The following is a 27533-nucleotide window of genomic DNA, read 5'->3' on the forward strand; positions in this document are numbered from 1 at the left end:
ACCCGTGGCCAGAGACGGTGATCTGTAAAGCCTGGCAGGTACAGTCTGTGGCTGTCCCACACATACCCATATATTGCAGCCACATGGTGGAACTGTGTGCATGCAGACACACACACATGGGAACCAGGCACCTAGGGCTAACACATACCCTCATACATTACATCAAAATTGGCCCATAGCACTACTCTTGCCCCCCCCACACACACACACACACACATACATGTTGATTGGATGGCTCACTGTAGTCCTCTGGCAAACCAACAACACACCCTGTGCATATGATGAAACCTGTACCACCTCCTGTCATCTGTAACATTGATGCAGGAACAGGCTACCATGGTGCTGATGCACATGGTGACTTTACAGCACTACAGCAATGTTGCCATGTTGTCAGCAGTAGAGTGTAATGATATGCTTGAAGGTGTAGCTGAGCAGGCATGATGCATTAAAGCTATGAATGTCATTGTAGTATTGTATACACCAGTGTTAGTTAAAGTAGTGGATTGTCCGCCCACGTGCCACTTGGCTGATGTGTGTAGTATTGGCAGCATGTGTTAGAGAGTGGACAGTATGTGTGGGATGTTTGTAGTACAGATTTGCAGGTGTACATCTGTGAACATGGTGGAGGTGCACTGTCTGCATGTACGTGCATAGTGGACACATGGGCAGGGTGACATGCCCTGTGTTTCACAGTAACACTACATAGTTTGTATTGGTGGCCAGTATGCATTGTACTACACACATTTCGGAGCCTAACTACACACGTGTGTATGACATGGTTTGACACTGTGCAGTGGGTGATACTGTTACTATCTGTCATTGTTCTGCATTCTGGTAGTATACATAACTTCAACAGCTTGACCATAACCAATTGTTAGATGGTGTCTTCACAACTGACACACAGCTGTAGGACACACAGCAAAATTTGCATCATTCAGGTACTATACTATGCCAGTAACCAGTGGTATTCACCTGCACCCATTACTGAGACCACTCCTGTCTGACATATAGCACTCTTAGGTACGAGCAATCACAGTAGGGATATGTCCGTCCACATCTGGTAATGCATACTGTGGCCTATAATGCATTCTCCAGATGACACACACATCCTCCACAAGGGTACCATACAGACAGATAACTGTCGTCAAACCCATGCTGTAAAGCTATTATCCAGACTAAGCATAGTCATCCACCTTTACAGAACATAGTATCCCCACAGTACCACATAGGTAGTAGCCACCAGCATGATGAACAGGTACCGATGTGTACATGCAACCAAGTGTTACATCATCTCTCCTTTAATAATCACATTTCCTAAGATTTTTTGAAATACCTCGGTGGATCACATAAGCAATAAGGGGTTTGCATGCATATCCACAAAGGTTGTTGCACACCTATAATGAATAGCCATCATTGACAGACTTTGCTGTGTTAGAAATGGTCTAACATATACCTCGGCCATAAACCCTCACTCACACAATTCAATAGTAACCGTAATGAGTGTGTGTGACACAGATGACCTAGGCCAGGGATCACTGCAGTGGCTGGCCTTGTCACAAACATACAGATGTGACCTAAGGTCTGTGAAGCAGCAGCACAGTCTGGCAAAGATGACAGTTGTGTCCTTGGAGAAAGCAGGGTTCACACACATGCAAAAATTTAGGTAACATGAACGTATATGTATTTGCCACACAGCTACCTCATATGTGCAATACATACTGATGTGTCATACAGTAGTAAAAGCAAAACCCACTACACATTGACCAACAGTGCCACACACATAACGCACACACACTCACCGAGTGCAGGAGTCAAACCCCTGCTTAACTACTTTGTGATACTAGAGCAGTATGCATTAACACAGTATGCTACACACTTTCCTGGGATGTCTCTTTTCCACAGGTATATTTGAAGGATGGTGACATCATCAGACCCGACAAAGATTAGTATACCACTTTTAAGGTGTATGACTACTCTCCAAAAAGGTTGCTCCTCTCCAAGGAGGTCAGACCCAAACAGACACTTGTCAAGTGCATGATTCAAACCCCTATTTAACTGGTTTATGATACTACAGGAGTATGCATTAATACGATGCGCTATGCACATTATTGTGAGTTCTCTTTTCCACAGGTATATTTGAAGGATGGTGACATAATCAGACCTGACAAAGATTAGTATACCACTTTTAAGGTGTATGAGTACTCTGCAAGGAGATCACACACACTTGTCAAGTGCAGGATTCAAACCCCTACTTAACTGGTTAATGATATTACAGGAGTACTCATTTACTCGACATGCTACACACATTACTGGGAGTTCTACTTTCCATAGGTATATTTGTAGGTTGGTAACATCATCAGACTACACAAAGTAGGTTACATTAGGTGACATTGGGTGGGCTACATAGAAGGAATGTCTAAACACTTTGGCCATGTGACCATCAAAGAAGAGTGTACTATCTAACTGTGTCCCCAGGGCCTTCATGACTTTCTCCATACATACTGGAGTACCACCTTTATGGTAATTGGTTTGCACTTCGTTTTAGCCAAAGGGGATGACTATGCATTCTTTGCCATTCTTCTTGGGGCATTGTTTTGACACCAGGTATCTGTCTCTGTCAGCCCCTTCTGGAGGATGTGTGTGTCATCCATAGAGTCAATTATGGACCACAGTTAGCAGTCATCTCCAAACCTGTTCAGCCATACTACTCCCATGCTTGCCTGTACCTCTGAGCAGTTTCAACTGAACAGGTGTGGTCCCAGGGCCAGGACCTGTGGTATGCCATTTGTGACTGTCTTAGAGTCAGACATGGCACCAGCAACTCTGAACATGTGTGTTTGATCTGTGAGCCATTTGGCCACACATCCTGTGACATAGCTGTTGATGTTCAGGCTGGTAAGCGTGTCCATGATGACAGAGTGGGGAATCATGTAAAATGTCCTTAGTGAGGTGCAGGTGGGCTGTGTGGTCTACTTTCACCTCCATCTATGTCCTTGGTAACTGTTTGTAGTAAGTCAACCATGTTTAGGAGGTAGGGTCTGCCTTTAACAAGGTGGGGTTGTGTAGAGTCCCATGTCTGGAGGTCCCCAATGTCACTGTTTATGGGTTCCATGACAATTTGATCAATAGCTTTGTAGACCAGGCTGAGTAGACGTATAGGGCAATGGTTTCCAGGTACTGTTGTGGCACTCCCTTTGTGGGGCTGGATGACTGTTGGTGTATGCCATTCTTTGGGTACATACTCTGTGGTACGATTGAGTCTGGGCAGTGAATGTAGGTGAGGGTGTGTTTCCTTTTGGGCCTAGTGTATGACACAGCCTGGGACACCATTAGGTCCCATTGATGCTGTGTTCTTGGCTTTGGAGAGGCCTGTCCTTACCTGCATGTTCATGACATCTGGGGCTCTGCATCCTTCTGTGATGGACACAGGCCCTTTTGGGGGTGATGGGGGAAATTTGCACTGAACTTGTCCCCCAGGATGTGGGCAATGAAAGTTGGTTCAGTGTATTCCTTACCATTTGTCAGTAGCTGACAGCATATTTGGATGCTGACACCTACATGTGTGGTATAGCTACTGCAGGCTTTGTGGTTGTCATTCTTACAGCCCTTGGCATTTTGTCTTTTGAAAGTGTCCTTGAATTATTTTATGAGCGATCATTGCTTCTTACTTATAATGATCAGTGATGCCTTTCCTTTAGTGAAATTGGCTCTATCAGGTGTTAGTTTCCTCCTTCTGTTGTCTAGCTTATTTATTGGCAACGACCACCAGATTGTTTTCTTATTTTTGGAGAAATGCATCTTGGTTTTATTTGTGATGTCTCGATCCATGCATCCCTGTAGATGCTCATAGGATTCACTTGTAACTGATTTGGAAGATTGTATACCATTATACTACAGCAATAGGTCTTTTGAACTTTACACTTTTGTCTTGGGATGTGTGCTGTTTGCTTTTGAAAAAGTCTTCACGGTGGTTTCATTGACTGTGTGAGGGGGTGGGATGTGGATGTCCAGTGTGATTATGATCTGATATTACCAGCGAGGGCTTTATCTCTGTTGTGGAACACTGGTACCCCATGTTGGTGATGAGCATGTCCAGTATGGTGTCACCTCTAGTGGGCATGGTGACCATCTGTTCCAGGGTGTTAAAGCTTTTAAACTGTAGGAAACATTTGGCTAAGGATGTTGTACACAAGTAATTCTCACACTCACTGTTGGGTTAGTTGTAATCACCTCATATACTGGTGTTTGATAGGACCTCTATATTTTCCACTGTTCTCAGGAATACTGAGTGAGGTTCCTGTGACAAGGTAGGTGATCTATAGCAGGCTACAATCTGATGAGCAGCTTTGCCCAATGTTAGTTGCACTTGCATGATCTCCAATCCCTCATGCTGTGCCACTAACCTGAAGGTGTGGGTAACCATACGGTAAATGGGAACACCCCTTCCTTTTGTATTTCACTCATGGTTTTGGGTCCAAAGGTAAGAGGGATTGTGAGTGTTTTATGTGGAGCATGTCCAACAGCTCTGCATTTGACATAGCTTTGTATGCTAGGCAGTTAACACATCTGAGTATGTGATATGCAAGGGAGTACAGATGTAGCATTTTGAGATGGTCTGTGTATGGCATGTATTTCTGGATGCTAATGCTCTTTGTGAGGTATTGCTGCAGGCTTCACAGTTGTTGTAGTTGTCTTGTGAGGTTCATAGCAAAAGTGGTGTTGTACTCTATTATAGTTCTAGTGAGTGATGAGTAGTGGGGAACAATGTCCTCTTCTATCCTGCATGAGACACATTTTGTGATATGGTGTGCCACACAGCAGGGTTTCCTGACTACTGTGGGGATGTGATTATCACACTTGTGTCCTGTGTACATCTGTGACCCAAGGTCCCTTGTCACACTGTCAGTGTAAAGTATACTACCGCCTATGTTGTAGTTCTTGGCTACAGAGGTTTTAACAAAGGGGATGACAATGCACCTTTTGCCATTGAGCTAGAGCCCATAGCTTTGACAACAGCCATCTGTCTCAGTGAGGCCCTTTTGTAGGATGTCCACATCTTTAGTGTTTACAATTATGGCTCCTAGTTTGCAGTCCTCTGGTAACATCTGTAGCCACAGGCCTTCCATATTAAAGTTTACTTCAGGGAAGTAGATACTAAACAGGACAAGACACAGGACTGGACCTTGTGGTACTGCACTCATCACTGATCCAAAGTCATACTTGGAGTCTGCTACTTTCACAATGTGTGTTCTGTCAGTAAGCCTGTTGGCAACCCATCTTGTGACATAGCAATTTATACCTAGTTTAGTGGGTTTATCTATATTTCCAGAGTGTGGGGGTGGTGTTGTAAGCCGTGGCAGGATCAACATAGGCTGTGTGAACCAACTTACCCTTGTCGACAGTTCTGTTGACTGCTTCAGTGTCATCTATCAGGTTTAGGTGACATGATCTGCATTTTACAAATCCAACATGGTTGTGGTCCAGGGTTTGGGGATTACAAATATAATTATTTATATGTTGTATGATGATACATTCCATGGCCTTGAAGAGCAGGCTCGTCAGGCTAATGGGGCGCTAGTTCCTGGGGTCCATGGTGTCTCCACCCTTGTGTAGTGGGATAACCATCACTGTGCACCATTCAACAGGCACAAAGCATGAGGTGAGGCTATTACTGCACATGGTACGTCAATGTGGTGCCTGTTCATTCTGTGGTTTGTGTGGAACACAGCCTGAGAAGTTATCTGGTCCCATGGCTGCTGTGATACTGGCTTTGGAGAGTGTTTTTTAACTGTGCAGCCGTGAGGACAGCAACTTTGCAGTCCTCCATTATAGAGGTGTGCTCTTTTGTGGGTGAGAGGGGGATACAGTTAACAGTGATCCTATCTGCCAGAATGTTGGCAATATCAATTGGGTCTGTATATTTAGTGCCATTGAGCTGTAACTCAGTACCAATCTGAGTGTAGCCATGACATGGAAGTGTCTGTTGGGCAGAGATCTCCTGAGTAGACAGTATGCAACAGAGTACAGATTGGGTTACATTCAGTCTTGTTGCATGGGGCAACTGTTTGAGCCCAGTAATCCTCTTGTTGGGTACTTCAGTGGTCTTTCTGGCTGTTGAACGTGCCTAATCTGATTCATCACAAGTGTGTTGTGGTACTCTCTGACGGGTCTGATGACTGATGAGTACTGGGAACCTCCTTTGACCTACATGTACTGACCTTCGCAGTTTATGTGAACACATAGCCTGATTTTCTGACAACTTTGTGAACGCGTTTCTGGAAGTAGAGATGTCTATCCACATTTGTCCATAGATTCCTTATTATCACCTCCGTATTTGGCATGTGTGTGAGCATGCCCAGTATGACCTTTCAGTATGTTGTTGCCTGACATTTGCTTTGTTTTCTAAGTGTGTGAGCATGCCCAGTATGACTTTCAGTGTGATGCTGAATGAAATCCACTACATTTGTTGGAGTGTGTGAGCACGTCCAGTATATACATTTATACTATATGTGAATGGAAAGTCAAGCTGTATTTTTACAGCAGGGCTCTCCTTTGCATCATAGATCAACAGGGATCATGCTGTGCCTACAGGGCTTCCATGACAGACTTTGCATAGACTTATCAACATTTCTACATACAGGGGGACAGCTATTCTTTGTACATTTCTACCCAGGGGCACACTTGATTGTTTCTGTGGGTGTACATAGGATGAGAGTTTCACCTGACACTTATACACATTTGCTATGCCTGCACTGCTATGTACCATACACCATTTCAGTCTGTACTGTTGCCTATCATACTGGCTTGAGGCATACTACTGTGCTACAGATACTAGCATCCAATGTCACGTATATTAGATTGCGACTTCATAGCCTACACTACCCACATCACACCACCTGGCCTGATGTTCTCTGTCTGCATAGGCCTGTAGGGGAGGTTACCCATATGCCTCTTTAGGGACATGATACAGCATTTCTTTGTGTTTGCATTACTGTACAATTGTCCTGTTGTGTCTGTGCCACTGAAATGCTATCATGGCTTAGTGGTTCAGTACTGTGGCTATAGGGCACAGTATCCTGGGTTTGAGCCCTGTCACTGCTTTTTATTTTCATGCTGGGCAGAGCAGACTGCTTAAGGAACAATAAAGCAAATATGAGCATGTTTACCTGACTTTGCTCAACTTTGCACGACTTTGCTCAACCTTGCCCAACATTGCTCAACGTTGGCCAACATTGCACTAGTTAGCACAGGCAATTTTGTTTACATATACTAAATATTGGTAAAAGCTGCTTAGCACTGCTTTATATTACTTAAAACATGGCAATCATGCCTCCGGTGGCGCTGTAGGGCTGCCTATGTCTGATACACATAATACACTCCCTATATATGTTTGGAAACAGGTAGTGTCAAGTTAGGCATCCCTTTTATTTTAAGTGCGAGTCAGAGAGAGGTGTCATTTCCAGGGTTCCTAATGAGCCAGTGTATGTGCTATGCGTTGCCTCTTTGCCAAGGCCAAGGCATACTGGGCACGTCTCCTTCTGCCTACTGGGGCAGGCTCAGGTTGTTCCTCCTCTGAGTCACGCTTTGCCTGTGCAGGCCTTGGCAATGGTGGGGGGCTGTTTGGCCCTGCTCCATTCTGTTCCTGCTGCAGCTGTTTTCGCAGGATCATATTGTGTAGCATGGCACATACCATGACAATTTGGGTACATGTAGTTGATGAGTACTGCAAGGCTCCACCGGATGTGTCCAGGCACTGGAACCGTGACTTGAGCATCCCAAACACACGCTCGATTACATTTTGTGTTTGTGCGTGTGCCTCATTATGGAGATCTTGTTCAGGTGTGTGTGCATTTCTGATGGGTGTCATCAGCCATGGCTCCAGTGCATATCCAACATCCCCCACTAGGTGACAGTCAGGGATGTCGGCAAATGTCTTGTACAGCTGCGTCAGATGCCAGATATGGGAATCGTGGTAGCTTCCAGGGCAGCCAGCACAAACATTCAGTATTATGCCCTGGGCATCGCACACAACCTGGCAGTTGATGAAGTGGAAGCCCTTGCGGTTGATGTAGGCCCTACCCCACTCACTGGCTGGTGCTTTGATGTGTATGTGCGTGCAGTCAATTGCATCCACTACCTCAGGGTATTCCGCTATTTGTTGGAAGAGATGCATATTGCTGGCCAATACCTCACAGAAATTGGGGAAATATACATGATCATCGACATGTGCTGACATGGCATTCAGGAACTGGTGCAGTACCCTGGATGCTGATGCCTGTGAAATCCCCATCATATCACCAGTTGGTCTCTGGAAGGTACCTGTTGCTAGTATTCATAGGCCAACACATACCTTGGTTTCCATTGGGATGGGTTCCACTCTGTTGGTTTTGTGTGTGAGGTGTGGCCTGCACAGCTCAACAATTTGCTGCAGGAGCTCTCTGTCCACTCTATAGCACTCCACAATCTCCAGCTCATGTAGCCCCTGGTAGTTTACCCTGGGTCTGTACACTCTTCTCCTTCTCTTCACTGTGGGTTGCTCAGCAACATCCGCAATGGCACCACCCTCAGCATTTTGCACATGTTGCCTTATAATAGCAATGGCAACCCCTAACATTTTTTGTCTCAGTTAAGCTTTTTAAGTTTTCACTTCTCTTTGTATACTGCAGTGTTGCAATGTTTCTGAGTAAAACATGGGGGAATGTTGTTTGCAGAGTTTTAAGTGCTGGGCTGATCTGGGCTAGTGTACTGTCTGTGTAATTGGCTGATTCTGATTTATTTCACCTGGCATCTCTTCTAGTTCTCCTTGGTTAACTTCCTAATACTACTTTGTCTTCCTTTTCCCTTTCTGTTTCCAGAGGGGGCAGCGGCATGCAAATAAGCGCAAACATGAGCACACTCATTCACACAGCCTTACACAGGCTTAGGTGGGTGCACATCCATGCACACAGGCCTATGCAGCCGTACACGGGTGCACACACGTGCACACAGGATTACACAGGTTTACAAGCGCGCACACGCGTGCACACAGTGTAAGCATCTTTTCAAGAAACTTTGGTTGTAGCCACAGCATACACCTTCGGATTCTGGGTTTCAGTTCAGACAACTGTAGACACGCCTCTTCCAGTCCTGAGTAACTCACAGCAAACACATGCCACTCTGCTCCAATAAGCTTAGTCTTTGATACATACCCCCTTCATGATGTCACCTATCTACTACTCTGATAATCCCCTAATCCTACTCTTACACTCTAGGGACATGATTCACATAGCAGGGAAAATTGGGATTTACTATCCTTATACTCATTTGCATAGGATTTACTACTACTGCTTGGTTACATCTCTCACACTGAGCTTTCCCCCTTAGCAACCACTACTCAGTAGCCATGTTGTCTTCAGCATGCCATTCACTTGCATGGAAGATGTATATTTGTAATAAAATGCCTATTTTTGGCTTTTATTTATTTATTTTTTTGTTTTTAGAGCGCCGCAAGTTTGCACGACGCTGCTCTATGCTTAAACATCAGGGATCGGGGAAAAAAAAATTTTTTTGCAACACATATAAATGCCAATGTCCTTATATTAGGCCATTGGCATACTTCCTCAACTGGATGTATCCTTTATTTGGAGCTGTAATTGCTCCATTTTGCTATTTGCAGAATAGTACTCAGTTACCAACCGAGTACATTTCTACAAATAACACTACTCTTACTCAGACAGGTTAGTGTTTCCTGGATAACAAATTAACCTCATTTGCATAGCTTTCAGCAGCAAATGAGGTAATATGCATAACCTAACAATGTCCGTGCAAGAGTAGTTTTAGGAGTTCTCATGCACGCCCCCGCTGGCTGTTCCTGGATAGCTCGGCAGACATATTGGTTTCTGGAGTCTTACACTACTATTAGACTCAGTGCAAGCCTTCATAAATCCGGCCCTACTACATTCGATGAGTACTCAAAACATTATCCCCTGGATTCACAAATCCTCCGTGTAAAACTTGTCTTACTCGGAGGCTGCAGTTGAATGGTATGACGTCAGCGTGCCATGAATATGCATGAGGGCATGCTGACCCAACTGTAAGTCCTACACGGACCGTGTAAGACAGTAGGGGGCGTGTCCGACTGCCGAGCAGTCTAAATGTCCATGCCCCTGCAAGTGTTTAAAATAAAAGGAAATAAACAAGAGCGAGTCCGCTCAAATGTCCCTGCACTCAACACCTCACTGTCTGATATTGTAAACCCCCATCACACATCTAAAATGCATAACCATAAATTTTTTTTAAATTCCCAAAATAGCTGCCCGTATTTGCGCATGTGTGCACGGGAGTGCCCATTGCTTAACTACAGTTAGCAATTCTGACATGGAAGAGCATAAGAAAGAATGTTTATGCAAGTCACACCAAATAGCAATAGCGTAATGGTAGAGCATTTGCACAAAGAAGAGGCATTCACAGTTTGAGTCTCACCACTCTCTCTCATATTTATTTTTTAAATCAATATATGGAATAATACCCAACATATATGTTTAAACACAACTAAAAAGCAGTGAAATGGCCAATGTATCAGTGAATAAAATAAATATTTTAAAGGATCCCAATATAAAATTGCCCACAGTTAAGCAGCGCTTCACCCAGCACAATATAGTTGCCCCTAGCTAACTCACATTTTACCCAGCGCAATGTAGATGCCCATAGCTAAATCGCACTTTACCCAGCACAAAATAATTGCCCAAAGCTAAATAGCACTTTACCCAGCTCAGTCGGTTTGAGCAAAGATGCGTGCTGGGCAACGTGGAGCAACGTAGAGCAAAGTTGCTTAAACACAGCCACACCCCCTAACTTGTCTGGACAGTAGTAAAATAAAATGCAGTGATAAGGTTTGAATCCAGGACACTGTGCACCATATATATATATATATATATATATATATATATATATATATATATATATATATATATATATATATATATATATATATATATATATATATATAAAATAAATGTTTGATTAACCATTGCTAAGTCAGACGAGAATATTCAAAAATGTCCAATCACGCCATAACTGATTGTAGCTCCCAACTGCAGTTAGAATGTCTGGTGCTGGAGAGGGTACATGCTTTTGAGTGCAATGCTGGGGTATCGAGGAGTCAAGATATATGGTTTGGCTCCTAGTCCATCGACATGAGACTCAACTACTGCAGGGCCAGTTCCAAGGAACGGAGTATAAGGCGGAGGCTTGGAACCAGTTGGCTCATGAGCTCACCAGTGCCACAAGGCATCCCTAGGACTGGTGAGCAGGTCCGTCACCACCATGAAGACCTGAAGAGGTGGAAGCAGGACCTTCTGAACCAGTGGATCCAGGAGGCCCGTGAAATACAGGATGCCCCACTACTAAGTAGGTAGCCATGGAATGCAGTATGTAAGATAAGCTAATATAGTCTAAATAATGGATAGGTATGTCTCAATATCCCTTTATTTACTCCACAGCTGCAGGTGCTCACGCTAGGAATCAGCAGGCCTATGCAGATAGGCTGCTAAGGCTGTGCCACCAGGCAGGTTAGTAAATATTCTGCATGTATTGTTACATGATATATGTGAGTGAGCATGAGAAAAGTGTTTAAGCCCAATAATACAGCAATAAAATGTCCTGAATTAAATCCTCTGCATGTACTGTTGTATAACAAACGTCAGTGAGCCAGAAATAGAGTGTACTAACCCACCAATCAAGCTAAAATAATTCTGGAATACTATCCCTGCATGTACTGTCATAACATATAAGTGAGCAGGCCTGAAAAAGAGTGTTGTAACCTATCAAGAAAGGTATAACATGTCCTGAATATGCCTTCCGTATGCACTGTAATAATAAGTAAAGGAGAGAGCCTGTAGAAAAGAGTGTTCAGTGTAATTAATAAAGGTATAAAACTTGGAGTGTGTCTGTGTCACTTACTTTGAAATGTTGATGTACCCTTGCAATAATAAATAGTACTGTTGTATTAGGTGCTGTCAACCCACAGTTGTACAGTCCCATAGGAAGTGGATGAAGGAAGTGGCATTAGCTGTGAAGTATAAAACATTCATTCCCTGAATAAATCATCTGCATGTACTGTTACATATCATAAGTCAGATAGCCAGGAATAGAGTATAGTAACCCATGAATAAAGTGAAAACATGTCTGGAATACTGTCTCTGCATGCACTGTCATAGATAAAAAGTGAGTGAGCCTGTAAAACAGTCTTGTAACCTATCAATAAAGGTATAACATTTCATGAATAGGTCTACTCTATGCAGTGTAATGTCAAATACAGGAGAGAGCATGTAGAAAAGAGTTTTAATGTAAATAAGAAAGGTATAATACTTGCAGTGTGTATGTGCCAGTTACTCAGAAATGTTGTTGTACCCTTGCATTGAAGAAATGTTACTCTTTTGTAGTAAGTGCTGACAACCCCCAGTAGTACAGTCCCATATAAAGTGGATGAAGGAAGTGCCAGTAGCTGTGAAGTATGCAACAGTCCTAAACAGTTGTGAAATGGCTGACATGCATAGGTAAATCTGGCACATGTGTAGCCTGTCAAGGTGTTCCCCAGAAATGTTAGTGTGTTACTTGAAAAGTAGGGTTGTGTAGAAAACAAGTGAAAAATCCATGTGAACACATCCAGATGTGCAGATACATAAACAAGTCAATTTAATACAAGTATGTAGCAGTAACATCTGCATCCTGGACAGTTACCGTGTCAGATATAAGCCAGGTATATCATGAAGTAGCAAAACCCATAATGCAATCAAATGCATGTTGTCTAGTGAAAGAATACATGGAGGGGATATACACCTGCAGTCAATAGGAATGTAGTGTACAGTTAAAGTACTAATAAGATGTTAATGGAGGTTTCTTTTTACACCCCACTCCATGTGCATAAACAATGCAATTCCACACCTCAATGGGTATGTCTAATCTCATAACATTTGTTGGGACATATGTCCTATTGTTATATAAATTCTGCACTTACTTTGATGCATGTCCCCTGTTAAAACACTACAATCTTGGTGGCCTGTTGCCACCAATCATCCCTGCATGCTACTGGAATGTCCACTGTTATTCAATATATGCATGTGTTATGCTTGCTATTCAACTGTTGTAACCCTGGTGTGTTGGGTTAATGGGAATATTACAGAATGCTGTTACAACTAACTTGGAATGCTGTTGTCTATGTTGTAATTAAAAACACCTAATCACAGAACATATGGGAAGGCTGGTCCCAGCGGACCCACCTCAGTTGGCAGTTGCACCTGGCACCAGCAGGTCTGGTGCCCAGCCCGGGCCACCCTCCTCCATAGGTCCTGTGCCACCTTTGGGTGGAAGCACTGCAGGGGATGGGGCTCTTCCCCCCTGCAAGTGTGGGTGGAGAAGGGCCTCTTGTCACCCTCCGAAGGGTCCAGGTTGTGGTGCGTAGGGAGATTCGGGGTTTCGTCGCTGATCCCCTATGCCAGCTCGAGGTGAGAGTGGCGCAACTCATGGGTGAGCCTGCCCCTCCTATGCAGCCCCCAGCACAGTGACCCTTGGGTCTGTGAAGGTCCAGTCGTGACTGCCCATGGGTGGGGATTTCAGTCCCACAGTTACCATCTGTGGGCTCATGGGCTTGCGATTTCCAAACATCCGTCCCCGTCAATTGTGTTAACCCACCCCATGTGTCATACTCTGCCCCTGTATGCATCTTGTTTGTCTTGTCTGTTTACCTACCCAACTACCTCCCCAAATATACCTACTTCCTCTACCTCACTTTCCACTCTACCCTGAAAAAAAAACAACAAAAAACAAAAAGGGCAATTTGTACCCGAAAAAAATTTACGCCCCATACATAGCTTACCATTTCGCACACATGTCCATTGGACATGTATACTGATAATTCTAATTGGAAGTACAACAAACTATGTTGTCCTCACCCCTCTCTCAGGGGTGGAAGGTTTCAAATTTCACTCCAAATTTTCAACATATGGGCAGCTGTTGCTGGTAAAGAAATGGGCAGCTATGGACCTTCCCTACACCCATCCTGCACATCCCGAGCTTATTTTCCTACTGTCTTTCCCTCTCTGTACCCCCTTTTTCACCACTTTCCTATCTCCCCATTTTCTTTTGTTTCAAAGAAATTAGGGTGGGGGTTAGCAGGAGTAAGCACTTTTAAGCAGTAGTAAGTGGGATTAAGTGAGTGTGCGCATGTGTGCGCTAAGCTAAGCATCACGCAAACCCATGCAAACCTGCTTACTACTGCATAAAAGTGCCTTAGTCACTCTATGGCAGGACCCTTACTCTTCTGAGCAGCAAAATAAAAAACCTCTGCTAGTCTCGAACCCCAGACCATTGACACAATAGACTGTATGAATTACCACTAAGCCACAGCAGATGTGCAAATAACTTGATTCTGAAAAAAATATATCATGCATTACAATGAGGGAATGTAACTGGAAATTAGGAATGGTATAACACAAACCCTTTTCTGTGGGTCTTTACCAGCAGTAGTTGTGGAATTGCATGACATGACTGTGAAAGGAGTACCAGCCATCCTAGCAGGGAATAATGTTACAGTAGCACCTTACAAACACCACACAGTATCAGACCAGGATAAATACTGGCAACAGGAATACAGTGCAATAACCACATTTGTATGGCAGTTAATTGTGTAAGTGAGAAAAAAGTACATACTTCCATGTATCCTGCGTTAGCATTTGGAGGGGTGCGTACATGTCTACACTGAGATGTGTGTACTGGAAGCAGCAACATGCAGGTATGAGTACAACATGCATATAACTGGCTACAACCCTAGCATCAGATAAGAGACATATACCAACCTTCAGACTGACACAACGGTGTCCCGAGCAAACAAGAATGGGCCCCACATTTGAAATCTGAAAGGGCTACACCTACCTAACCTAGCATTTTATAGCAGTGGGCTGCAGTCACAGTGAATAATGCAATCACCAAACAGCAGGCTGCATGCAATTACTGAATGGTGGGCAGCAATTTGTGCAGAGGCTGTCACATGCACAAGTGCAGATACCTAGAAAAGCAGGCTGTACCTGCAGTCCACACATGCAATTATACCATTGCAGGTGCTGTGAGATAGAGGGAGAGAGAGACACGGACACAGACTGAGACAGAGACAGAACAGAGTGAGAAACAGAGACTGAAGGTTAAATAGAGGGCAAAAACCCAAAACAAACCACCAATAAAAAAAAAATACAAAACCGTAACACACGGAGAAGGGACATACAAAGGTAAGGTATGTAACTCAAATGTGTGTGTTGGCATGTTGTAGATGTTCCCGAAGAGTACTCTACACACTGCAAATCATCCATGTGTGGCAGCAGTGTGTATCTATCTGTATCTGCACATGTGCATAGGGCTAGGGACATACTGCGACTGTTAGTGAAGGGTGGACAGCTGTCTGTCAGTGAAGGTTGATATGTGCATATATCCATGTAGGTCGTAGTGTGTGGCCTAGAAGACAGCATGCAGTGCGCAGAAGTGGCCTTAGGTCAACTGGTGCCCTAGGCAAAAGGGCCCCACGGCGCCCCTACCACACTTCCTGGTGCCCCCATCCTTGTGTCCACATAAATAGTGGAAAAGCACCCCTGCTAGAGCAGTGCCCTAGGTGGCCGCCCAGTAGGCCTATGCCTAAGGCCAGCTATAGTAGTGTTGATATATGTTGTGTGGTGGTTAAATGCTGTGGAACAGATTTGTCAGATCTGATGAGTTACAGACAGTGAGGCCTGCTAATGCTACAAGGGCTGAGGACACCCACATGCATTCTGCACAATACTGTGCAATGTAATCACATATCTGTATATCCCACAACTGTCGCATAAGTGAGATCCCCACCATGAAAGGTGGACTGTACATGTGCCTATATGTACATCCATGTGTACAGCAATGGATGTGTACATGTATGTGTATAGATATGCATATATATATATATATATATATATATATATATATATATATATATATATATATATCTATATATATATATATCTATATATATATATATATGTATATATATATATATATATATATATATATATATATATATATATATATATATATTTACATATAGAGTGAGAGAGACAGAGAGACACGGGGTCATATGTACCACAACAGGTGTGTGGTGAACAAGGCATGGACTGTAGACAAGTGTAGATACTGCAGTGCCATTTCACCTTCCCAAAACAGTGTACCCATTAACTACCACATAGGCAGAGATCTACCTAACAGTGAAGGTGTGATAAGGGAACATGGGACACAGGTGGACAGTAGCCTCCACTTTGATGAAGACAGTGCCACACTACACCTGTAATCTGTCTGTATGGTATGTGTCATGACAACAGGTGTGTCATCTATGGAAGTATAGGGTAGAGTTCCCCTCTACTCATCACAATGCCCTGTGTGGTATGTACTTCACATGACAACTACACCAGGTGAACAGGCCAGACAGACCTCCCAAAGGGTAATACTGTCTGCAAATAGATGCCCTATGCAGACTGACTCACAAAACCACAACTACATTATATTGCATACTGGCTACACAGAGGTGACCTCTGCCGGACATACAGAGGTATGTCACACCCATAGCTGGGTGACAACCACCATGGCAACATATCACAATCCCTCGGGGATACATGCTCTAGGGCCCTAAACCTTGTCAGCTCACTAAACAGCACATGCTGGAGGGATAGGTTCCCATCTCAGAGATATGCCTTACACCAGAACAGACCACATAGCAATAGAAAACAAGGCTCCTCCTTAGCAGTTGTTATAAATACTCCTGATGATTGTGTGGGTGATTGTTAATTCACCCCAGGAAACACCTCTGTGGTTCAGGTTGGCAGGGGCAAGTGAAATCAAAGTACATGTGTGTCAAAGGCCAGGGTAGCATATGCCTAGGCTGCCGTAGGCCCTAGGGCCAATAGCATATTACCTACCTATGACACTATGCACTCACACATGTACTTAATGCAATAGCTGCTATGTGATGTTGAATAAGTATAATGCTGCATGTGTGCAAAGTCTGTAAATGTGTGATAGCTTAGTGTGATGTATTTGACATGGTAGTGCCTATCCTAGCTGCGAGGACAGCAACTGATGTGTAATGTACTGTTAGGCAGACATAGTAGTATGGCATATGATGTGACGTTGTTCTCCATTGACGAATGTGGTGTCTCATTGTAGGCTAAAGCAATACATGTATGCTTAGTGAGTGGTACTGCTGGTGAATCCATCACCAATATGAACTGTAATACTACCTGAAGCTGTAGGGCTAAACAGCACAGTATGGTGTGCGTTGACATTGCTTGGAAACACTGTCATGTGTGTTTCCTGTAGTCTGCACAGAGGACAGACTGCAGGCATAAGGGTGTGTAAGTAGTGACACACAGCACCATATGGTACACAGGTAATGCTCATCTGTGTTGGCATACAGTGGTGCATTGTATGTTTGCCTGATGTGTGTGTGATTATGTCTGTACAATGGCTGCAATCATATGTGTGCTACAGGATTAACGTGTGCATCCAGCAACATATATAGTCTGTTACAGCAGTATGCCAACTATAGTAACAACTGGACACATCTGTTAGGCAGGGCTATGGCATCAAAGGGTGGTTGATTGGTACTACTGTACCTGTACTTTACATCCATTGCAATGGATGACATCTCTGTTCGTACATTGGTGTGATATACACCCTTGTCTTGAGGTTGTGCAATGTGTCACAAACAGTGTGTCGGGTACTGTTGTATAGTGGTGTGATATATAGAGTCTGCCAGGCAGTGTTAGTTAGTTATGGCCTGAGAACTAATAAGTGTTATTGAATGTGTGTAACCACTGACAGACTGTAGGACAGTATATATGTCAGTAAAGTGATATCTGTGGGTAAAGGTGTAAAGTGTGCCACAGGACACTCTCACACATATTGTTCATATCTTTTTCAGCCAGGTGGCCCACCAACGCAACCCAGCTTACACAGCAGATGAGGAAGAGGTGATACTCGACAACCTTCTGCAGCAGTACACAATGCTCTTCTCCAGAAGCAGCCAGCACCAGCAGGAGTGGACTGCACTGTGGCAGGAACTTATTAGTCGTGTGAATGACATAGGCATGCATAACCAGACATATGAGCAGGTACGCCATCACTGCAGTGATTTAACTAGACAAGTCTGGCAGTGTGCGTCTGATATCCAAAGACAGCAGCTTGCCACAGGTGATGGGGTGGCCATTCATCCCCCACTCACCAGAGCAGAGGAGTTGCTCCTAAGCATGGTGGCTCCTGGACAACAGCTACAGCAGCCTCTGACATGTGTTGTAATGGAGGCCGGAGCCACCGAGCACATCCACCTGGAGTAAGCAGGTAAAATGCCCTATCTGTAGACTACAATTAACTATATTGTTAGATTATGTGTACGTGAGATGTGTACTGTGTGTTTAGGAGTTCCACTGCCTAGTGTTCTGCAATACGGATAGTTTGTATAATATCCCTACACCTGTGACTGTTGACTGTTATTGTACTGCAGTTTAGCATACCCACTGTAGCAATGCCACAGTTGTGGCCACTGATGAATCCTCTCATATTCTCGTATGTCCCTCTGGTGTGACGGCAGGGCAGCCGATCCATGCTGGTGAGTGTGTTATACCTGCAATGTTGGTAATGAAATATGCATGTCATAGGTGAGGTGTAGGCCATGTACACGTAACACACCTATGCATAATGCATGCCATGCATGATTTCTGTGAGACGTTGCACAGCTCAGTAATGTCAGTAGCTGCCTCAATGACATGCAATACACAGAGTATGACACACAGTTGTGGCAACCCCGTACTGCACATTGGATAGGCATAGTTGCAACACCTGTACACAACATAAAACATTTATCACATGCAGTACACAAAGTCATGCTACATATGGCATAACCACACACCCACTGTAAGGTCACACGTCAGTATCCCACATGTCATCCACACACATGATGTACCTCAGGGGTAGAGGCCTATCATGGGGCTGTGCAACACTCTTCAACACACAACACAGTCATGTTAGGCAATGCTCCCTACTGGGCACCTCATACACCCATATGAAAAGTGGTTGTGTAATAGTGAACGTATCCATGGCACTGCAGTTCAGGTACAACATGCTAGGCGGTGGTCTGTCACACAGTAGTAGCCATGAGTGACCACGAGATGCATGATGATGATGATGGCACATGGTACTACACCCCATCCAGTTACAGTGACCATAGTACTACACATAGCAGTCTTTGCTGTGCACCTCATTGTTCTGTGTGTGCAAACATATGCACCTATACACACCATGCATAGCATGGTGTGTGTGTGCTTACATATGCTATTATACACATTTTGCACAACAGTCGCCATCCATACAAAGAGTCACATATATGTCCTAAAATGCTATTGGATGTATAGGTCACATGACACACATTGGGCATGTGTGGTGTTTAATGTTGCAGTCATGTAGCATGCCATGTCATGGCTGGCAACAACATATCTGCAATATGTCCCACATGCATCATAACCACTGTGCAATGTCCATGTCGTGCATTGGGATTCCTTCACGTCTACATGCACCACTCATCCCAAGTCTGTACATTGCATGCATTTGCTACACCTGTGCCCACTATTATGTGATATGGACACAGACACTGTCATCAGACATGGCAATCTATGTGTCACACAGATAACACATGCAGCCATGGCATGTATACCACTGAGTGATGGTGCACATGACATTGCAGAGCAGATAATACTTGCACAGCAATGTTGTATCCATGTACACATTGTGTTCCAGAGTGTAGCCAATCACTGAACAACTACACACATGCATCAAAGCCATGTATAATGTCTTTAGATAGGGCTGTCTACACTTGCACTGCATGGTGTTGAGCAACACATGGTCTACCTGCTGACACGTGTGTGGTGACTGGTTGCCTTTGTGATACTGTCATCCACCATCACCCTCTATTGTGTATGTGTTGGATTGCTGGTGTGTGTGTGTTTGTGTGTGTGTGTGTGTGTGTGTGTGTGTGTGTGTGTGTGTGTGTGTGTGTGTGTGTGTGTGTGTGTGCTGTGGTGAGCAGTGTATTTCTGTGCATGTGTGCATGTGTTCATGTGTGCATGTGTTCATGTGGTCATGTGTTCATGTGTGCATGTGTGCATGTGTGCATGTCTGCATGTGTACATGTGTTCATCTGTTCATGTGTGCATGTGTTCATGTGTGCATGTGTGCATGTCTGCATGTGTTCATTTGCGCATGTGTTCATGTGTGCATGTGTTCATGTGTTCATGTGTGCATGTGTGCATGTCTTCATGTGTGCATGTGTTCATGTGTGCATGTGTGCATGTGTTCATGTGTTCATGTGTGCATGCATGCATGTGGCATGTGCTCATGTGTGCATGTGTGTATGTGTGCATGTGTGCATGTGTGCTAACATCATGTACAGATTGTAAAGTGCGTTTCCTGTCTTCCTTCCACAGGTGCTGAGTTAGGCGTGGCTGAATGCATCAGAGAACCTGATGTCACCGCCACTAATAGTGGCGATGATGAGACATGTATTGTGGCACAGGAGGGTCTGACAGGGTCTGTGGTTGGTCCACCAATCGACAGTACACAGCGGTCAACCCCATCTATGCGCACACTCATACTGCCAATACATCCCTCGTCACCAATGGCCGTAGCTGAGGGACAGCATACAGTTGGCATTGACCAGGAGAGTGTGGTACCTATGGCATGTGAATCCCCTCACAGCAGCCATAGCCAGATTACCGGAATGGCACCACATAGGCGGATGTCCAGGTGTTCTCGGGGGAGCAACAGTGGTCGTATTGCCCCTGGCAGACGTGCCCCCGGTGGTATTACAACCTCCAGTATGTTCCGTGCTGTAATGCAGGCACAGGCACATATGGAATGGTACACCTGACAGGGACTAAGGGCGCAGAGGGCCCATTACACTGCTATCAATGACAGCATCCATGACTTTGCCGGTGCCATCTGGAATAACACCGAGGTCATTGATAACCGTTGGAGGGAGACATTAGATGTCCTCCACAATGTGTTAGCCATGAGCCAGGACCATGCGGGAAGGAGGAGAAGCCAACGCGGATGCATGCCAGCAGCAGCATCAGCTGGCAGTTGTCGCGGACAGACCACGGATCACAGCCGGTCCCATAGTGGCAATACCAGTCCCAGCAATGCTGGGGCTGGCCTGTCCATTGACCGTCCTACTAAACCACATGCACGTGGTGCTGGCCAGTCCCAGCACATGGGTCCAGTCATCATACCTCTGCCTCTGATGATAGCACCCAGTCAGGGTTGGTACCCAATACTGCCCGTAGCACCCCTGCTAGGCACAGATATGGTGTCCGTGGCCACAGACAGTGATCTGTACAGCCTAGCAGGTACAGTCTGTGGCTGTCACACAACTAATAACATTCCTAAATGCAGCTTTATATGCGCTGTATGCGCACGTTATATGCATTACACATAAGCTTATTTCATATAGAATTAACAATTGCATACTATAGAATACATATACACACTTTTCTATTGTATTTAATGTTTAGAGTTGTGTTCTAATGCTGAGTTTTATACTGAGCCTTAATCTTCTCTAATTTCAGTGAATTCCATTATGTATATAAATAGATATTTACATTTTTGTAGTCCATAATGAAGTCACTTCAGAGTATTTACATTTTTGTAGTCCATAATGAAGTCACTTCAGAGTATTTACATATAGCGTACACTTTTTCCGTGTTTTAAATGCTATACCTTTAAATGTTAATTGTCTTCACTAATTAATTAATGTTTTACTTATTACTTTGCTATTTAATGTCTGTTTGTGGGTGTAATTGTTATCTGAAGAAGCGTGGTTGTATCCACGCGAAAGCGCTCATCATCCCACCTGTCTAAAATAAAAAGTTTTATTCTTCTACATGTTCCAGTGGATTACTTGGATATTCTGAAATATTACGTTTTTATCTGAAACATCGTGGAGAGACCATTTTCTTGTTTCACGCTGTCACACAACTACTCGTATATGGCAGCCACATGTTGGAGTTGTGTGCATGCAGACACACACACATTTACCATACAACTAGGGCTCACACATACACACACACATTACATCAACATTGGCCCATGCAGTACTGTTGTCCCTCACACACACACACACACACACACACACACACACACACACACACACACACACACACACACACACATGGATGGGTCAATGTCGGGCTCTGGCAAACCTACAACAACCCTGTGCATATGATGACACCTGTGCCACCTCCTGTCATCTGTCACATTGATGCAGGAATAGGCTAACATGGTTCTGATGCACAGGGTGACATTATAACAGTGTAGCAATAGTAGCAAGTTGCCAACAGGAAGGTGTACTGATATCCTTGTAGGTATATCTGAGCAGGTATTATGCATCACAGCTCTGATAGTCATTGTAGCATTGTTTACAACAGTGTTAGGTCTGAGTATGTATTGTCCACCCATGTGCCACTTGGCTGAAGTGTACAGTGTTTCCAGCATGTGTTAGTGAGTGGACAGTATGTGTGTGATGTGTGCATTACAAATTAGCGGGTGTACATCTGTGAACATGGTGTGTGCGCACTTTCTGCATGTATGTGCATAGTGGACACGTGGGATGTGCGACATACCCTGTTCTACACATTGTTAACAACTCATGGTATATTTCGATGGCCAGTATGCATTCTACTACAGATATGTACTAACATGGGTACACATGTGTGTATGACATGGGTTGGCACTATGCTGTGGGTGATAGCGTTGATATCTGTCAATGATTTTCAGTCTGGCAGTATACACCACCTCAACAGCATGACTATAACCAATCATTAGATGATATCCTGACAAATGACTCACAGTTGTAGGGAACTCAGTAACAGTTGGATCCTTCCAGTACTATACTATAACAGTAACCAGCGGTATTGACCGCCACACGTTCCTGGGACCACACATGTGTGGCATAAAGCCTTCTTTGGTACATGCAAACATACTAGGGATATGTCCATCCACATCTGGAAATGCATGCATTGGCCTACACTGCATTCCCCGGATGGGATGCATATCCTACACAAGGGTATCATACAGACAGATACCTGTTGTCCACTACATGCTGTATAGCAGTACACCATCTATGGCATAGTCATCCACATTTACTATACATACTATCCCGACAGTACCACATAGATGGTAGCCCTGAACATGTCTGTTGGGTACCAATGTGTACAGACAGACACGTGTTATGTCATCTGTCCCTTGGTATCCACATATCCATAGGTATTGTGGGGTCCCTCTGTGTTTCACATAACACATTAGGGGCCTGCATGCATATCCACAGGGCTGGTGCACACCTATCATGACTGCCCATTATTGCCAGTCGTTGTTGTGTATGAACATGTCTGACATATACCCCAGCAATTACCCTCACTCACAGTACTCTATAGTACGTGTCATGGGTGTGTGTGGCAGGGATGTCCTTGGCCATGGATCACTACATTGGCCGGTCTTGACACATACATACATATGTGACCTATGATCTGAGAAGCAGCGGCACAATCTGTCGAAGGTTACAAATCATTCATGTAGTATGCAGGCTTCACACCTATGTACTGATTGAGGTGACATGTACACAAATCTATTTGACACACAGATACCCGATGTGTGCAATGCACATACTGTTGGAAACATATGTCATACTGTAGTAAAAGCAAAACCCCTACTGCATTGACTACCTGTGGCGCACACACACACACACACACACACACACACACACACACACACACACACACACACACACACACACACACACACACACACACACACACACACACACAGCGTTTGCAGGACTCAAACCCCTATCTAACTATGTTATGATACTAGAGAGATACGCATTAACATGGCATGCTATATGCATTACTGGGTGATTTATGTTCTCCTTGAATAATTGTAGGATGCTGACATCATCAGACTTTCTGAAGATGGATGTACCTCTTTTAAAATGTGTTTTCACAGTCTCCAAAAAGGCTACTCCTCTCAAAGGAAATCACACACACAGACTTGGGGTTTGCAGGACTCAAGCCCCTACCTGACTATGTTATGACACTAGTGAGATACGCATTAACATGACACACTATTTGCTTTACCTGGAGCATTTATTTCCAAAGCTCTATTTGTAGGATGCTGACATCATCACACTTGTCAAAGAGGTATTCACCACTCCTAATGTGTTTCCACAGTCTCCAAAAAGGCCACTCCTCTCAAAGCCAATCTCACACACACAGAGACACATATACACACACTCAGCAATTGCAGGATTCAAACACCTAGCTAATTATGTTATGATACTAGTAAGATATGTATTAACACGATGCGTTACATGCTTTACTGTGTGGTTTCTATTCATATGCTATATTTATAGGTTGCTGACATCATCAGACTGGACATGGCAATGTGTGCGCACTTAGTGTTATTCAATCCCAGGAATGAAGCTTGTGGGTCAGCAGGTGTGAACATCTTGAACAGGAATACACAATTCATACCTGGTGTGATCTATCTGTGGACATATTACTATTCCTTAATATGACAATACATATTCATGCATGGATTGTAGGTTTTCTGGATACCACATGTGTTTGTGATGTTGGTAAAGGGCTATTCAAAGTCTATGTGGGACCTGTGTTGCTCCTGTCAGTGATGTATGTCCTGGGTGGCTGCCTTGCAAGATGTCTAGCAGGTTTGGGGAACATGATGTGCTCATTAACATACCACAGACGTTTGGGTTGTGTGTTTGCTGGTTTACAATATCTCTGTTCCTGACTGCAATCATGATGGACTCCATGGACTAGCATTTCGGACTTCGTAGGCTTATAGGAATATAGTTCCCATGGTGTGTTGTGCACCAACACTTGTGGGGTGTGCCACATGTTGCTGTAACACATTCAATGGTGTAAAATCCTGTAGAGAGTGTGAGGCTCAACAGACTGTTCAGGTGCAGTGTCTGTTTGTCCTGTCGTTCACTTATGACACATATGGGGAAACAATGTTATCCACGTGATGGGATTCATTTGGCATTGGGAGGACCAGTTTACACATTCTACATGTGATATCTCCTGGTATGATGTTAGGGCCTTTTGTCACTGGGAGTTGGGTATGTATGTATGGGCCTGTCTGACAGGATGACATTGTCAGTCAGGTACAGTTGACCCTGACTCAGGACATATATGAATGTACATCGATATTTCTGACATAGCTGAAGGAAGTGTAATGTTTCTGTCTGTATTCCTTTGCAGATTATCTTTCCACAGCAACAACAAACCTGAACACTAAAACCCTGTTATACTCTTTTACACACTTGACACACTACTGATCCTTTGTGATCAGTCGACAGTGTATGTCATCATCATATGTCCAAAGGTCAGTTTTGTGTGTACTCTCCAGTCCGGCTTTTGCATATTGGAATTCTGACGCATTGTTACAACTGCCTTATGTACACAGGTAACACTGTCCTCCTACCAACAAACTCAGATATCTGTGAGAGGTGCAACTGTATAGACAGACAGGAGGCTGAGCTCTCCCAAGCCATGACTGGCACAGTCTATCGGGTGGTGAAGGTAACCACACACACCACAAATACAGTCACACATGCACCTATGACAACAGCAAACCATATACATTGGCACACAATTACATACTTGGAACATCTAAATATACTCTGCCTAAGCAACTGAGACATCCAAAGCAGACACACAAACAACTGCTAACACACAACCATACACACATATCACATAGTTCACAAAGTCATTGTGCCACACAGTCACTGCCTTTAGGCCTACACAACACACCTCATACACTTGTATTAGGTGACTGTAATTGTCCGTCACACTGACATCCCACTCACCAGGCTGAACAAGGTGAAAGTCACTTTGTGCTGTGTGTCGGGTGCCAGAATATGCCACATGACACATGCACTGTTGTCAGTCCACTGCAAGTACAAATATGGCTCCATCATTGACCATTATGGTGTGTAAACCCTCAGACGTTCCTCCCTGGACTACATGACAAGAGACAAAGAGGGGCTCTCTGATCATGGAGCCCAGGACAGTATGACCCTGACCTTGTGTAGCATCTTACCCTCACCAAGTACTATGTCACAGTATACAGATGACATGATCACTTTTAACAGTTGCCTAACATATTGTTGTCATTCACAGGGGATCCAGTGTCTGTCAGCCTGGGATTGCATGCTCAACATGCCATGTACATTCGCTATGGACGCCATGCACCTGTCACCCCTAGGCTTTCACAGACTGCCTTCGGCTCTTGACACACACATAGTGGCTGTTTGAAGCGAGGGTCAGAAGACATAACCACAGCCATACACGTTACAGGGTACAGGAAATGGAGAGTGATAGTGCTCAACAACTGATGTCTAACCCTCAGAATGCATGCACTCAGGACTCACATCAGTATGGAATCTGTCGATATATATGCAGTAACAAACACCTGGTTCAGGGCTCACAAATGCACAGCAGCACTAACAGGTTTTATGTCATACCATGGTTTTCAGACACAAGACTCGGACCGGACAACAACAATAGGGGGGAATCCATATACATCATTCATACACACACCTCCAGGTTGGTAGCAGTACACAAAGCAATGGGAAACGTGCATGTGCAACTGAGAGTGGGCAAAACTGCATTTCAGTTTGTAGACTGTTACAGACCACATTCCCAAACATGGGCACTACAGTCGTTATTCCTGGGAACACTGGGGAATGTGAAGGTCTCACCAAACACCATTATATTGTGTGACTTCAAATACACAAACATTGACTGAATATATTACTCAAGCAGTGACACCCTCACACAACAGTTGTTAAGATTGTTACACTCAAATGCTAGGGCAGACCTGGTCACCACACCCACAGGGGGTTAAACATGTGGGAACTGATCATCACCCACATGGGGACTCTATGTTCCACAACAGAGGTATGCCTGTAATTGTTAAGGTCGGAACATATATTCATCTCACTAGACATACATATCCCATACACACACACATCCTATATGATCTCAGTGACATACTTCCCATGAGCAAACATCATACTTGTACAAACTGAGGTGGTATCCCTCAATGGCCATGGGACAGTGTTAATTACGGCTCAGACAAATTCATAGTTTACAAGCACATTCTATGGAAAACTACTGGAATTCATGGATCATGCTATCCCAGATAACTACAAGACTCACTCCTCCAAAGGCAGGGGACCTGTCTACTGGACCACAGCCATTACTGAGCTATACAGGGACAGGAGGAGGCTACTACATTATAGAGTACAATCACAATCAGGAAGGCATTTCTGATCAGTACTATGGTATAGCTACGATCACTTGTTGATTCATCTAAGGCCCACATCTAACGGACACTTGCAATAGACACTATGGACAATC

The sequence above is a fragment of the Protopterus annectens genome, chromosome 3.part1, assembly GCF_019279795.1.
Source record: "Protopterus annectens isolate FY-2018-M chromosome 3.part1, PAN1.0, whole genome shotgun sequence".
NCBI lineage: Eukaryota > Metazoa > Chordata > Ceratodontiformes > Protopteridae > Protopterus > Protopterus annectens.